Source organism: Phasianus colchicus, chromosome 13, assembly GCF_987193195.1.
Source record: "Phasianus colchicus chromosome 13, bPhaCol1.hap1.1, whole genome shotgun sequence".
In the NCBI taxonomy this organism is placed as follows: domain Eukaryota; kingdom Metazoa; phylum Chordata; class Aves; order Galliformes; family Phasianidae; genus Phasianus; species Phasianus colchicus.
The window spans coordinates 411,234-427,603 of record NC_143448.1 but is presented as its reverse complement, the minus strand read 5'-3'; the positions used below and the strand labels follow the sequence as shown (position 1 = coordinate 427,603).

General features: G+C 45.7%; 1 protein-coding gene across 2 annotated transcripts in view; it reads right to left on the bottom strand.

Moving 5' to 3' along the window:
• LOC149916085 (uncharacterized) overlaps positions 1 to 16,370 on the bottom strand; it is a 107,459-nt gene that overhangs the window by 75,841 nt on the left and 15,248 nt on the right. The gene's annotated exons all lie outside the window — the stretch shown is intronic.

Below are 16,370 nucleotides of genomic sequence, written 5' to 3'. Positions count from 1 at the left end.
AAGTTCCAGGAACGACACACGTTGTGTTTTCAGAGAGGACGTTACAGAAAGTCGAGAGCTGTGGATTCTTTCCTGCGGAGAAAAAACCCCCTGTTTTCAGGAAATGCAGTATTCTGAAATCGCACGTTCTCGGCATAGCAATTTCGCTCTCGTGGGTTGACAGCGCCACTCTCTGTTAACCGCTTCGGAGAGTTTGCAGTTGCTGGCCGAGAAATCGCGGTTCTCCCCGAATGCCGCTTTCTGCCTTCAGCAGCGGTCTCGTCTCTCTCGCATGCCGAGAAAGAGCGTCTTCAGCCGGATGCTTTTCTTGGACGAGCGGCTTCTTCTGCGCACATCGCAAAGGAGCGGTTCTGTCTTCTCCTTGTGTCCATGCATTCTGCACTACGCTTCTCTCTCATTCTTATGCCTTTCCTTTTATTCCTAGCGACATTTCGTTTTTCTCTGTTTTTCCGATGCTACACTTCAGCATTCTGTGACGAACAGAGTCGAAGGGAAAAGCCCCTCTAATAAGGCAGCTAGAAGTTCCAGGAGAGACACGCGTTGTGCTTTCAGAGAGGACGTTACAGAAAGTGGAGAGCTGTGGATTCCTTCCTGCGGAGAAAAAACCCCCTGTTTTCAGGAATTGAAGTATTCTGAAATCGCACGTTCTCGGCATAGCAATTTCGCTATTTCGCTCTCGTGGGAGCACAGCGCCACTCTCTGTTAACCGCTTCGGAGAGTTTGCAGTTGCTGGCCGAGAAATCGCGGTTCTCCCCGAATGCCGCTTTCTGCCTTCAGCAGCGGTCTCGTCTCTCTCGCATGCCGAGAAAGAGCGACTTCAGCCGGATGCTTTTCTCGGACGAGCGGCTTCTTCTGCGCACATCGCAAAGGAGCGGTTCAGACTTCTCCTTGTGTCCATGCATTCTGCACTACGCTTCTCTCTCATTCTTAACCCTTGATTCCTGGGGACATTTCGTTTTTCTCTGTTTTTCCGATGCTACACTTCAGCATTCTGTGACGAACAGAGTAGAAGGGAAAAGCCCCTCTAACAAGGCAGCTAGAAGTTCCAGGAGAGACACACGTTGTGCTTTCAGGGAGGACGTTACAGAAAGTGGAGAGCTGTGGATTCCTTCCTGCGGAGAAAAAACCCCCTGTTTTCAGGAAATGAAGTATTCTGAAATCGCACGTTCTCGGCATAGCAATTTCGCTCTCGTGGGTTGACAGCGCCACTCTCTGTTAACCGCTTCGGAGAGTTTGCAGTTGCTGGCCGAGAAATCGCGGTTCTCCCCGAATGCCGCTTTCTGCCTTCAGCAGCGGTCTCGTCTCTCTCGCATGCCGAGAAAGAGCGTCTTCAGCCGGATGCTTTTCTCGGACGAGCGGCTTCTTCTGCGCACATCGCAAAGGAGCGGTTCTGTCTTCTCCTTGTGTCCATGCATTCTGCACTACGCTTCTCTCTCATTCTTATGCCTTTCCTTTTATTCCTAGCGACATTTCGTTTTTCTCTGTTTTTCCGATGCTACACTTCAGCATTCTGTGACGAACAGAGTAGAAGGGAAAAGCCCCTCTAATAAGGCAGCTAGAAGTTCCAGGAACGACACACGTTGTGTTTTCAGAGAGGACGTTACAGAAAGTCGAGAGCTGTGGATTCTTTCGTGCGGAGAAAAAACCCCCTGTTTTCAGGAAATGCAGTATTCTGAAATCGCACGTTCTCGGCATAGCAATTTCGCTCTCGTGGGTTGACAGCGCCACTCTCTGTTAACCGCTTCGGAGAGTTTGCAGTTGCTGGCCGAGAAATCGCGGTTCTCCCCGAATGCCGCTTTCTGCCTTCAGCAGCGGTCTCGTCTCTCTCGCATGCCGAGAAAGAGCGACTTCAGCCGGATGCTTTTCTCGGACGAGCGGCTTCTTCTGCGCACATCGCAAAGGAGCGGTTCAGACTTCTCCTTGTGTCCATGCATTCTGCACTACGCTTCTCTCTCATTCTTAACCCTTGATTCCGGGGGACATTTCGTTTTTCTCTGTTTTTCCGATGCTACACTTCAGCATTCTGTGACGAACAGAGTAGAAGGGAAAAGCCCCTCTAACAAGGCAGCTAGAAGTTCCAGGAGAGACACACGTTGTGCTTTCAGGGAGGACGTTACAGAAAGTGGAGAGCTGTGGATTCCTTCCTGCGGAGAAAAAACCCCCTGTTTTCAGGAAATGTAGTATTCTGAAATCGCACCTTCTCGGCATAGCAATTTCGCTATTTCGCTCTCGTGGGTGGACAGCGCCACTCTCTGTTAACCGCTTCGGAGAGTTTGCAGTTGCTGGCCGAGAAATCGCGGTTCTCCCCGAATGCCGCTTTCTGCCTTCAGCAGCGGTCTCGTCTCTCTCGCATGCCGAGAAAGAGCGTCTTCAGCCGGATGCTTTTCTCGGACGAGCGGCTTCTTCTGCGCACATCGCAAAGGAGCGGTTCTGTCTTCTTGTGTCCATGCATTCTGCACTACGCTTCTCTCTCATTCTTATGCCTTTCCTTTTATTCCTAGCGACATTTCGTTTTTCTCTGTTTTTCCGATGCTAAACTTCAGCATTCTGTGACGAACAGAGTAGAAGGGAAAAGCCCCTCTAACAAGGCAGCTAGAAGTTCCAGGAACGACACACGTTGTGTTTTCAGAGAGGACGTTACAGAAAGTCGAGAGCTGTGGATTCTTTCGAGCGGAGAAAAAAACCCCTGTTTTCAGGAAATGCAGTATTCTGAAATCACACCTTCTCGGCATAGCAATTTCGCTATTTCGCTCTCGTGGGTTGACAGCGCCACTCTCTGTTAACCGCTTCGGAGAGTTTGCAGTTGCTGGCCGAGAAATCGCGGTTCTCCCCGAATGCCGCTTTCTGCCTTCAGCAGCGGTCTCGTCTCTTTCGCATGCCGAGAAAGAGCGTCTTCAGCCGGATGCTTTTCTCGGACGAGCGGCTTCTTCTGCGCACATCGCAAAGGAGCGGTTCTGTCTTCTCCTTGTGTCCATGCATTCTGCACTACGCTTCTCTCTCATTCTTATGCCTTTCCTTTTATTCCTAGCGACATTTCGTTTTTCTCTGTTTTTCCGATGCTACACTTCAGCATTCTGTGAAGAACAGAGTTGAAGGGAAAAGCCCCTCTAATAAGGCAGCTAGAAGTTCCAGGAGCGACACACGTTGTGTTTTCAGAGAGGACGTTACAGAAAGTCGAGAGATGTGGATTCTTTCCTGCGGAGAAAAAAACCCCTGTTTTCAGGAAATGCAGTATTCTGAAATCGCACCTTCTCGGCATAGCAATTTCGCTATTTCGCTCTCGTGGGTGGACAGCGCCACTCTCTGTTAACCGCTTCGGAGAGTTTGCAGTTGCTGGCCGAGAAATCGCGGTTCTCCCCGAATGCCGCTTTCTGCCTTCAGCAGCGGTCTCGTCTCTCTCGCATGCCGAGAAAGAGCGTCTTCAGCCGGATGCTTTTCTCGGACGAGCGGCTTCTTCTGCGCACATCGCAAAGGAGCGGTTCTGTCTTCTCCTTGTGTCCATGCATTCTGCACTACGCTTCTCTCTCATTCTTATGCCTTTCCTTTTATTCCTAGCGACATTTCGTTTTTCTCTGTTTTTCCGATGCTACACTTCAGCATTCTATGAGGAAGAGAGTAGAAGGAAAAAGCCCCTCTAATAAGGCAGCTAGAAGTTCCAGGAACGACACACTTTGTGTTTTCAGAGAGGACGTTACAGAAAGTGGAGAGCTGTGGATTCCTTCCTGCGGAGAAAAAACCCCCTGTTTTCAGGAATTGAAGTATTCTGAAATCGCACGTTCTCGGCATAGCAATTTCGCTATTTCGCTCTCGTGGGTGGACAGCGCCACTCTCTGTTAACCGCTTCGGAGAGTTTGCAGTTGCTGGCCGAGAAATCGCGGTTCTCCCCGAATGCCGCTTTCTGCCTTCAGCAGCGGTCTCGTCTCTCTCGCATGCCGAGAAAGAGCGACTTCAGCCGGATGCTTTTCTCGGACGAGCGGCTTCTTCTGCGCACATCGCAAAGGAGCGGTTCAGACTTCTCCTTGTGTCCATGCATTCTGCACTACGCTTCTCTCTCATTCATAACCCTTGATTCCTGGGGACATTTTGTTTTTCTCTGTTTTTCCGATGCTACACTTCAGCATTCTGTGACGAACAGAGTAGAAGGGAAAAGCCCCTCTAACAAGGCAGCTAGAAGTTCCAGGAACGACACACGTTGTGTTTTCAGAGAGGACGTTACAGAAAGTCGAGAGCTGTGGATTCTTTCCTGCGGAGAAAAAACCCCCTGTTTTCAGGAAATGCAGTATTCTGAAATCGCACGTTCTCGGCATAGCAATTTCGCTCTCGTGGGTTGACAGCGCCACTCTCTGTTAACCGCTTCGGAGAGTTTGCAGTTGCTGGCCGAGAAATCGCGGTTCTCCCCGAATGCCGCTTTCTGCCTTCAGCAGCGGTCTCGTCTCTCTCGCATGCCGAGAAAGAGCGTCTTCAGCCGGATGCTTTTCGCGGACGAGCGGCTTCTTCTGCGCACATCGCAAAGGAGCGGTTCTGTCTTCTCCTTGTGTCCATGCATTCTGCACTACGCTTCTCTCTCATTCTTATGCCTTTCCTTTTATTCCTAGCGACATTTCGTTTTTCTCTGTTTTTCCGATGCTACACTTCAGCATTCTGTGACGAACAGAGTCGAAGGGAAAAGCCCCTCTAATAAGGCAGCTAGAAGTTCCAGGAGAGACACGCGTTGTGCTTTCAGAGAGGACGTTACAGAAAGTGGAGAGCTGTGGATTCCTTCCTGCGGAGAAAAAACCCCCTGTTTTCAGGAATTGAAGTATTCTGAAATCGCACGTTCTCGGCATAGCAATTTCGCTATTTCGCTCTCGTGGGAGCACAGCGCCACTCTCTGTTAACCGCTTCGGAGAGTTTGCAGTTGCTGGCCGAGAAATCGCGGTTCTCCCCGAATGCCGCTTTCTGCCTTCAGCAGCGGTCTCGTCTCTCTCGCATGCCGAGAAAGAGCGTCTTCAGCCGGATGCTTTTCTCGGACGAGCGGCTTCTTCTGCGCACATCGCAAAGGAGCGGTTCTGTCTTCTCCTTGTGTCCATGCATTCTGCACTACGCTTCTCTCTCATTCTTATGCCTTTCCTTTTATTCCTAGCGACATTTCGTTTTTCTCTGTTTTTCCGATGCTACACTTCAGCATTCTGTGACGAACAGAGTAGAAGGGAAAAGCCCCTCTAACAAGGCAGCTAGAAGTTCCAGGAGAGACACACGTTGTGCTTTCAGGGAGGACGTTACAGAAAGTGGAGAGCTGTGGATTCCTTCCTGCGGAGAAAAAACCCCCTGTTTTCAGGAAATGAAGTATTCTGAAATCGCACGTTCTCGGCATAGCAATTTCGCTCTCGTGGGTTGACAGCGCCACTCTCTGTTAACCGCTTCGGAGAGTTTGCAGTTGCTGGCCGAGAAATCGCGGTTCTCCCCGAATGCCGCTTTCTGCCTTCAGCAGCGGTCTCGTCTCTCTCGCATGCCGAGAAAGAGCGACTTCAGCCGGATGCTTTTCTCGGACGAGCGGCTTCTTCTGCGCACATCGCAAAGGAGCGGTTCAGACTTCTCCTTGTGTCCATGCATTCTGCACTACGCTTCTCTCTCATTCTTAACCCTTGATTCCTGGGGACATTTCGTTTTTCTCTGTTTTTCCGATGCTACACTTCAGCATTCTGTGACGAACAGAGTAGAAGGGAAAAGCCCCTCTAACAAGGCAGCTAGAAGTTCCAGGAGAGACACACGTTGTGCTTTCAGGGAGGACGTTACAGAAAGTGGAGAGCTGTGGATTCCTTCCTGCGGAGAAAAAACCCCCTGTTTTCAGGAAATGAAGTATTCTGAAATCGCACGTTCTCGGCATAGCAATTTCGCTCTCGTGGGTTGACAGCGCCACTCTCTGTTAACCGCTTCGGAGAGTTTGCAGTTGCTGGCCGAGAAATCGCGGTTCTCCCCGAATGCCGCTTTCTGCCTTCAGCAGCGGTCTCGTCTCTCTCGCATGCCGAGAAAGAGCGACTTCAGCCGGATGCTTTTCTCGGACGAGCGGCTTCTTCTGCGCACATCGCAAAGGAGCGGTTCAGACTTCTCCTTGTGTCCATGCATTCTGCACTACGCTTCTCTCTCATTCTTAACCCTTGATTCCTGGGGACATTTCGTTTTTCTCTGTTTTTCCGATGCTACACTTCAGCATTCTGTGACGAACAGAGTAGAAGGGAAAAGCCCCTCTAACAAGGCAGCTAGAAGTTCCAGGAGAGACACACGTTGTGCTTTCAGGGAGGACGTTACAGAAAGTGGAGAGCTGTGGATTCCTTCCTGCGGAGAAAAAACCCCCTGTTTTCAGGAAATGAAGTATTCTGAAATCGCACGTTCTCGGCATAGCAATTTCGCTATTTCGCTCTCGTGGGTGGACAGCGCCACTCTCTGTTAACCGCTTCGGAGAGTTTGCAGTTGCTGGCCGAGAAATCGCGGTTCTCCCCGAATGCCGCTTTCTGCCTTCAGCAGCGGTCTCGTCTCTCTCGCATGCCGAGAAAGAGCGTCTTCAGCCGGATGCTTTTCTCGGACGAGCGGCTTCTTCTGCGCACATCGCAAAGGAGCGGTTCTGTCTTCTCCTTGTGTCCATGCATTCTGCACTACGCTTCTCTCTCATTCTTATGCCTTTCCTTTTATTCCTAGCGACATTTCGTTTTTCTCTGTTTTTCCGATGCTACACTTCAGCATTCTGTGACGAACAGAGTAGAAGGGAAAAGCCCCTCTAATAAGGCAGCTAGAAGTTCCAGGAACGACACACGTTGTGTTTTCAGAGAGGACGTTACAGAAAGTCGAGAGCTGTGGATTCTTTCGTGCGGAGAAAAAACCCCCTGTTTTCAGGAAATGCAGTATTCTGAAATCGCACGTTCTCGGCATAGCAATTTCGCTCTCGTGGGTTGACAGCGCCACTCTCTGTTAACCGCTTCGGAGAGTTTGCAGTTGCTGGCCGAGAAATCGCGGTTCTCCCCGAATGCCGCTTTCTGCCTTCAGCAGCGGTCTCGTCTCTCTCGCATGCCGAGAAAGAGCGTCTTCAGCCGGATGCTTTTCTCGGACGAGCGGCTTCTTCTGCGCACATCGCAAAGGAGCGGTTCAGACTTCTCCTTGTGTCCATGCATTCTGCACTACGCTTCTCTCTCATTCTTAACCCTTGATTCCTAGCGACATTTCGTTTTTCTCTGTTTTTCCGATGCTACACTTCAGCATTCTGTGACGAACAGAGTAGAAGGGAAAAGCCCCTCTAACAAGGCAGCTAGAAGTTCCAGGAGAGACACACGTTGTGCTTTCAGGGAGGACGTTACAGAAAGTGGAGAGCTGTGGATTCCTTCCTGCGGAGAAAAAACCCCCTGTTTTCAGGAAATGAAGTATTCTGAAATCGCACCTTCTCGGCATAGCAATTTCGCTATTTCGCTCTCGTGGGTGGATAGCGCCACTCTCTGTTAACCGTTTCGGAGAGTTTGCAGTTGCTGGCCGAGAAATCGCGGTTCTCCCCGAATGCCGCTTTCTGCCTTCAGCAGCGGTCTCGTCTCTCTCGCATTCCAAGAAAGAGCGTCTTCAGCCGGATGCTTTTCTCGGACGAGCGGCTTCTTCTGCGCACATCCCAAAGGAGCGGCTCTGACTTCTCCTTGTGTCCATGCATTCTGCACTACGCTTCTCTCTCATTCTTAACCCTTGATTCCTGGGGACATTTCGTTTTTCTCTGTTTTTCCGATGCTACACTTCAGCATTCTGTGAGGAACAGAGTAGAAGGGAAAAGCCCCTCTAACAAGGCAGCTAGAAGTTCCAGGAGCGACACACGTTGTGTTTTCAGAGAGGACGTTACAGAAAGTCGAGAGATGTGGATTCTTTCCTGCGGAGAAAAAAACCCCTGTTTTCAGGAAATGCAGTATTCTGAAATCGCACCTTCTCGGCATAGCAATTTCGCTATTTCGCTCTCGTGGGTTGACAGCGCCACTCTCTCTTAACCGCTTCGGAGAGTTTGCAGTTGCTGGCCGAGAAATCGCGGTTCTCCCCGAATCCCGCTTTCTGCCTTCAGCAGCGGTCTCGTCTCTCTCGCATGCCGAGAAAGAGCGACTTCAGCCGGATGCTTTTCTCGGACGAGCGGCTTCTTCTGCGCACATCGCAAAGGAGCGGTTCTGTCTTCTTGTGTCCATGCATTCTGCACTACGCTTCTCTCTCATTCTTATGCCTTTCCTTTTATTCCTAGCGACATTTCGTTTTTCTCTGTTTTTCCGATGCTACACTTCAGCATTCTGTGACGAACAGAGTGGAAGGGAAAAGCCCCTCTAATAAGGCAGCTAGAAGTTCCAGGAGAGACACGCGTTGTGCTTTCAGGGAGGACGTTACAGAAAGTGGAGAGCTGTGGATTCCTTCCTGCGGAGAAAAAACCCCCTGTTTTCAGGAATTGAAGTATTCTGAAATCGCACGTTCTCGGCATAGCAATTTCGCTATTTCGCTCTCGTGGGTGGACAGCGCCACTCTCTGTTAACCGCTTCGGAGAGTTTGCAGTTGCTGGCCGAGAAATCGCGGTTCTCCCCGAATGCCGCTTTCTGCCTTCAGCAGCGGTCTCGTCTCTCTCGCATGCCGAGAAAGAGCGTCTTCAGCCGGATGCTTTTCTCGGACGAGCGGCTTCTTCTGCGCACATCGCAAAGGAGCGGTTCTGTCTTCTCCTTGTGTCCATGCATTCTGCACTACGCTTCTCTCTCATTCTTATGCCTTTCCTTTTATTCCTAGCGACATTTCGTTTTTCTCTGTTTTTCCGATGCTACACTTCAGCATTCTGTGAGGAACAGAGTAGAAGGGAAAAGCCCCTCTAACAAGGCAGCTAGAAGTTCCAGGAGCGACACACGTTGTGTTTTCAGAGAGGACGTTACAGAAAGTCGAGAGATGTGGATTCTTTCCTGCGGAGAAAAAAACCCCTGTTTTCAGGAAATGCAGTATTCTGAAATCGCACCTTCTCGGCATAGCAATTTAGCTATTTCGCTCTCGTGGGTTGACAGCGCCACTCTCTCTTAACCGCTTCGGAGAGTTTGCAGTTGCTGGCCGAGAAATCGCGGTTCTCCCCGAATGCCGCTGTGTGCCTTCAGCAGCGGTCTCGTCTCTCTCGCATGCCGAGAAAGAGCGACTTCAGCCGGATGCTTTTCTCGGACGAGCGGCTTCTTCTGCGCACATCGCAAAGGAGCGGTTCTGTCTTCTCCTTGTGTCCATGCATTCTGCACTACGCTTCTCTCTCATTCTTATGCCTTTCCTTTTATTCCTATCGACATTTCGTTTTTCTCTGTTTTTCCGATGCTACACTTCAGCATTCTGTGACGAACAGAGTGGAAGGGAAAAGCCCCTCTAACAAGGCAGCTAGAAGTTCCAGGAGAGACACACGTTGTGCTTTCAGGGAGGACGTTACAGAAAGTGGAGAGCTGTGGATTCCTTCCTGCGGAGAAAAAACCCCCTGTTTTCAGGAAATGAAGTATTCTGAAATCGCACGTTCTCGGCATAGCAATTTCGCTATTTCGCTCTCGTGGGTGGACAGCGCCACTCTCTGTTAACCGTTTCGGAGAGTTTGCAGTTGCTGGCCGAGAAATCGCGGTTCTCCCCGAATGCCGCTTTCTGCCTTCAGCAGCGGTCTCGTCTCTCTCGCATGCCGAGAAAGAGCGACTTCAGCCGGATGCTTTTCTCGGACGAGCGGCTTCTTCTGCGCACATCGCAAAGGAGCGGTTCTGTCTTCTCCTTGTGTCCATGCATTCTGCACTACGCTTCTCTCTCATTCTTATGCCTTTCCTTTTATTCCTAGCGACATTTCGTTTTTCTCTGTTTTTCCGATGCTACACTTCAGCATTCTGTGACGAACAGAGTGGAAGGGAAAAGCCCCTCTAACAAGGCAGCTAGAAGTTCCAGGAGAGACACGCGTTGTGCTTTCAGGGAGGACGTTACAGAAAGTGGAGAGCTGTGGATTCCTTCCTGCGGAGAAAAAACCCCCTGTTTTCAGGAATTGAAGTATTCTGAAATCGCACGTTCTCGGCATAGCAATTTCGCTATTTCGCTCTCGTGGGTGGACAGCGCCACTCTCTGTTAACCGCTTCGGAGAGTTTGCAGTTGCTGGCCGAGAAATCGCGGTTCTCCCCGAATGCCGCTTTCTGCCTTCAGCAGCGGTCTCGTCTCTCTCGCATGCCGAGAAAGAGCGACTTCAGCCGGATGCTTTTCTCGGACGAGCGGCTTCTTCTGCGCACATCGCAAAGGAGCGGTTCAGACTTCTCCTTGTGTCCATGCATTCTGCACTACGCTTCTCTCTCATTCTTAACCCTTGATTCCTGGGGACATTTCGTTTTTCTCTGTTTTTCCGATGCTACACTTCAGCATTCTGTGACGAACAGAGTAGAAGGGAAAAGCCCCTCTAACAAGGCAGCTAGAAGTTCCAGGAGAGACACACGTTGTGCTTTCAGGGAGGACGTTACAGAAAGTGGAGAGCTGTGGATTCCTTCCTGCGGAGAAAAAACCCCCTGTTTTCAGGAAATGAAGTATTCTGAAATCGCACGTTCTCGGCATAGCAATTTCGCTATTTCGCTCTCGTGGGTGGACAGCGGCACTCTCTGTTAACCGTTTCGGAGAGTTTGCAGTTGCTGGCCGAGAAATCGCGGTTCTCCCCGAATGCCGCTTTCTGCCTTCAGCAGCGGTCTCGTCTCTCTCGCATGCCAAGAAAGAGCGTCTTCAGCCGGATGCTTTTCTCGGACGAGCGGCTTCTTCTGCGCACATCGCAAAGGAGCGGTTCTGTCTTCTCCTTGTGTCCATGCATTCTGCACTACGCTTCTCTCTCATTCTTAACCCTTGATTCCTGGGGACATTTCGTTTTTCTCTGTTTTTCCGATGCTACACTTCAGCATTCTGTGAGGAACAGAGTAGAAGGGTAAAGCCCCTCTAACAAGGCAGCTAGAAGTTCCAGGAGCGACACACGTTGTGTTTTCAGAGAGTACGTTACAGAAAGTCGAGAGATGTGGATTCTTTCCTGCGGAGAAAAAAACCCCTGTTTTCAGGAAATGCAGTATTCTGAAATCGCACCTTCTCGGCATAGCAATTTCGCTATTTCGCTCTCGTGGGTTGACAGCGCCACTCTCTCTTAACCGCTTCGGAGAGTTTGCAGTTGCTGGCCGAGAAATCGCGGTTCTCCCCGAATGCCGCTTTCTGCCTTCAGCAGCGGTCTCGTCTCTCTCGCATGCCGAGAAAGAGCGTCTTCAGCCGGATGCTTTTCTCGGACGAGCGGCTTCTTCTGCGCACATCGCAAAGGAGCGGTTCTGTCTTCTCCTTGTGTCCATGCATTCTGCACTACGCTTCTCTCTCATTCTTATGCCTTTCCTTTTATTCCTAGCGACATTTCGTTTTTCTCTGTTTTTCCGATGCTACACTTCAGCATTCTGTGAGGAACAGAGTAGAAGGGAAAAGCCCCTCTAATAAGGCAGCTAGAAGTTCCAGGAACGACACACGTTGTGTTTTCAGAGAGGACGTTACAGAAAGTCGAGAGCTGTGGATTCTTTCGTGCGGAGAAAAAACCCCTCCTAAGTAGGAATCCAGAGCTGGTGACTCACTTTGTAGTCTTGTATAGGTCTGGGGCAAGACAACATTATGGCAGTGGGGAGATATTCATGGTCAGGCTGGACAGGCCTCTGAGGTCTCTGAGCTCTGTGGGTGTCCCTGTTCATTACTGGGGAACTGGACTCAATGGTCTGTAAGAGTCCCTTCCAACTCAAAAACAAATTCTATGATTCTATGATTCTATGAATATTCCTGGTTTTATTACAAGTACAAATACTGATAAAGCCTACATTCAAATTGTTTATTCCTTGCTTTTGGAGAAGCTAAAACACTAGCACTAAGAGTTTTAATCAACGTAGATAATAGCTTGTCAGTTGTTATGCACAGTGGTACGTGCACCCAGTTTGAAATTTCAGTGCCATTAATGTTTTTAATTTTTTAAGTGATATGACACAGTACATGCAATCAACAATAATGAACATACCATGGTTCAGGACCCCTGATCTCTCAGCTAGTAATTTAAAATATTTTCATGTGTAGAGACAAGACAAGTATTATGTCCTAAAAGGAGTCTAGGTCCCCAGCACTATTTCTCTCTCTATTTGATCCCTAAAAACAACTGTTTTCTTGCCAAAGATTTTGCATCGTTAAATCTCCTTTCTGAAACAATGAATATTGTGTAGTTGCAGGCCACTTTTTCAAACCTGTGGACATTCCCTTTGCTTCTACTTCTTTAAGCAACCTGCAGTTGCAATACACTTTTGCAGTACAGTCTTGAACCTCTTTATTCCTTGTTTTTCAGTCACCATGGGCTGTGTCTGTGCTGTCTTTGTAACCAGGACCAGGGAATGACCTCTTTTCTCCCAGTCAGTTTTCTCAACACATCTGCTGGTGTGGATGAAACAAACAAAGGCAACAAGAAAAGCAAATACAATTATACTAGCAAGCAGGAGTATCATTTATTATAGATGATAATCACATGTTGGTTTGTCACTAGGTGTGTTTAATCAACTACTTTCTTTTTGAAATAAGAGTGAAGATAAAAGAAAAGTTCAAATAGGATTCCTACATGTCTCGTTTTCATTAAAGATTAGATCTGCTACAACACGATGAACTGAGGATAATATAATGTAACGTCCAAACACTTTTTTTCAAGTAATGTTAACACTGAATGAAAGGTATACAGGCTTCAATGAAATTAGGAAGTTGAGGCCTAGTTGAATGCTATTTGTTGTTGAATGGTATTTGTGACAGTGTTGAAAGAAATGGCTGATGTTATTGTAAAGTTACTGTCTGTCATCTATGAAAAACGGTGTTCTGCACAGGTCTGTGAGTGTTAGAAATGGGCTTTCTTGAAGAGCTGTCTTTATGGAAAAGGAGGCATTGCTTGCAAACTGGTAAATTGGGAAAAAAAAAAAAAAGTAACATTTCTGATTTCCAATTTAGTTATTAGAAAATCCCCATCATCTCTCTTTATATTATATGAATACTCCATGGTGTCCTTGGGATGACAAGATGCCTGTACTGCTATTTAGATATGCACAAATACAACAAATCCATGGGCAGATCTTTCCCCTACTGCATTTTTTTAATGTATTTCTTTATTGCTAAACTAAAAGGAAAATAATAGTAGAAAAAACTCAATCACCTTAATCAGCACATGCAAGTCTTAAAAATCTTTTTCTTGCTCTGACTGGATTGAGAGCCTATTGTACTGAGAAGCAAAAACAGATTACAAGTAAAACACATAAAACAGAATACAAGCATGTCTATTTCTAAGTTCTCTGCTACTCAAAAATCTAAATACCTACTCATGTAGCTGCATTCATTGCTTTAAGTCATTAGCCAAAAGTAAATACGTAAGGAGAAACAGAGACAAAATTGACTTTATAAGAAGAAAATATATTTTCATATTCAAAATATTCACCATGCTGCCCTTTGAAGACAGCATTCATGTCTCATCTTGATCATGCTGACAAGCATCTCACGGGTATCTGCTTTCACTTACGTTGATTGTACAGTTTAGTATCTGTAATACTGAAAAGACCTGATGGGAAATGTTACCTTCCAAATTTTGCTCTGTGTATATGCATTTCCTATTTAAACCCTCACTCAGCAAGAGCAGGAAAAACACTTCTCAGTTTCAGTGTAAGCGCCCCATGGAATTTTCTACAGGAAAAATATCACTTTAGATCTGTCAGACAATAACATTTTATTACCTCAAGGATGTTATCTGAACCTGAGGTCTAATATCTAAATGAACTGCAGTTCAGATTATTTGAGATTTAGCAGAAAGACAGAGGGATGGAAAGTTTCATAGAAAGATTCTATGGGGAGAAGTCTCATTCATTTATTGTGGATAAACATGATGAAAAGGTATTCATATACCAAGTTTTAATAACTGTATGGTTAACAGGAGGAACAGTAGACAGCTTTGAGCAGTAGCTGACATACAGAACAGGAGAGTTGGAAGAGTAGTATTTCCAAGAAGATTAATTTAATTTAAAGGCAGAATGTTTTTTGGCTATTGGAAAGTTCTCTGTTGTGTTGAGCAAAAGGATATATATACTGGCTGAAAATAAACCTGTAAAAGTGAGGTAATGCATTTACTAAAACAACAATAATTGCTATATCAGGATGGATCATATATTAAAGGCAATAAAACTCTGATTAATAGCTGTCAGGTTATTTCTTTATTTTTCTCAAATATTTATTTGAGCGCAACATACTATAAATACTTTAAAGAAAATGTTTATCTTATATTTGTACATGATTGCACTCAGTAATACATGGAAGAGCAGCCACTGAAGTGGGAGGATCATAAGCCCAATGTATGTGAAGAGAGAGAGCAATAAATTTGATTCTTCTCAGCATTTTTCTGTTACAGGTTTTGAGAAACTTGTTAGATTTTAGTACCTGTAAATGTAAATGAAACCAACATAAAGTACCATACATAACCTTATTACTTTAAATAACATAGAAAATATGGATTGGAAGACTCGTGTGCATGTTCTTTTTTTCTGTCTTAGACCTGAATAAAGCTGTAAAGAAGAAATTAATGCTCTAGTAAGTCACTGTCAACTCTTGCAAGTCCATTTGGGAGAAAATTTGACACTCCATTTTTTTTTTCTTGTTGTCCTTCTATCTCCTACTCTCCTTTTTGTGTATGTTTATTATTTGCCTCATTTCTGTGAAAACAAATCAGGCTCCATTAATAAAAGCAAAAACTGTTTAAGGCCATCCATCTTACTCTTTCTCCTCAAAGGTTTGCTGCCACTTGTTCTATCACAGAGGACTGCAAAACTTTTTTGCTCCACATTGTTACCCTCTAAAGATAAAATGAATAAATTGCTTAAGAAGATGTTGAAAGACTCTTAATGGTGCATTTATGATCATAACATACGTATTTGTGAGACCTAAGGATTTTTATTCATTCTATTTTTGTTCGATGTAAAATCAAGATTAACTTCTTAGATTTTCTGGACATCCTCGTTGTATAAATTTAATTTTTTACTCCTTTTCCTTGTACAACTTCTGAAATCTGACAGTAAGAACATTTTTATTTTTGTCTCAAACCTCTTTTTTATTCTTTGTCCATCTATTTTTTTTTTCCCCCTATGATGCTTCTTATAACTTTACCAATTACTTTGTGTTCCATTTCATTACGTTACTTATTTTTGCTTTTTCTTTAGGGCAGGATATGTCTACTGCTATGCATCTGCACAGTTCCTACAATGGAGCTTTGATCCTGGTTGGATTGCTTAAGTGCCATTAACATAAACGTGGTTAACAAAAATAGTAGTTTCAGCTTAGTATTTTTCATGCTAAATCAGGTTCAAAACTAGAAGAATAAAAGTTTTTTTGTAAGAAACATAAACATCCATGTTGATTTCATAAGTGAAACTGATTCTGTTTTTGAAGAGCGGAAGAAATGTAAATAATTCATCTGAAAGCAAAGTTCACTTCTGTTTTTATATTCTCAGAAGTGAATCATCAGATTAAACTAGCATGCCACAGTTTAGTGGTAAACCTCTAACACTACCAAATCTACATATGTAGATTTTGCTTTAATGTCACAGGCAACAGAATGTAATCAACTAACAAACAAAACAAGCAAACAGAAAATTCACATCCAAATAAACCAGAAAGAGGAGTTTATAGACACTCTACAGAACTGTTAGCTGTGCTATGCTTTTCAAAAGCTGGAATTTGTCCTACAGACATCTCAGAAGTTGCACATCTGTCCAAGAAGAATCATTGCACTTTATTTCTACTGTACATGTTTATCTTATATCTTATTCTTCATTACTGTTATGTACTATGCAAAACACATAAAGAAAAAAGCAGTAATCAAACTATACATACTGTGAGCAGGGCTTTGTGAAGGCTGCAGTACTGTACAGAAGAAAGCCTTGAACAGATCTATCTCAAATTCAGGGTAATAATACATTTATTTCCTACCCACATTGCTCATGTAATCCACCAACTATTTTAGGAACGCCTAGATTCTTAAAAATACAGAAATTAAAGTGATTTCCTGATCAACCCTTACAGAAAGACACAAGTTTAAACATGAAAGCAACTATGAATGCTTTGGAGAGAAAAAAATAGAATGTAATGTTAATAATCCCTGTAATGTTAATAAGCTAAATAACAGTTTCAAAGTTTAGTATCTTGATGCTTTACGGAGCTCCCATAAAATGGCTCTGAGCCATCCCTTTCTAATGATTTTGCACACCCACGCAACTTGCTCTGTGGGGATGGAAGATAACAGGATTTAGATCCTTGACACACTGCAATTGATTTAACAATAAATATTGTCC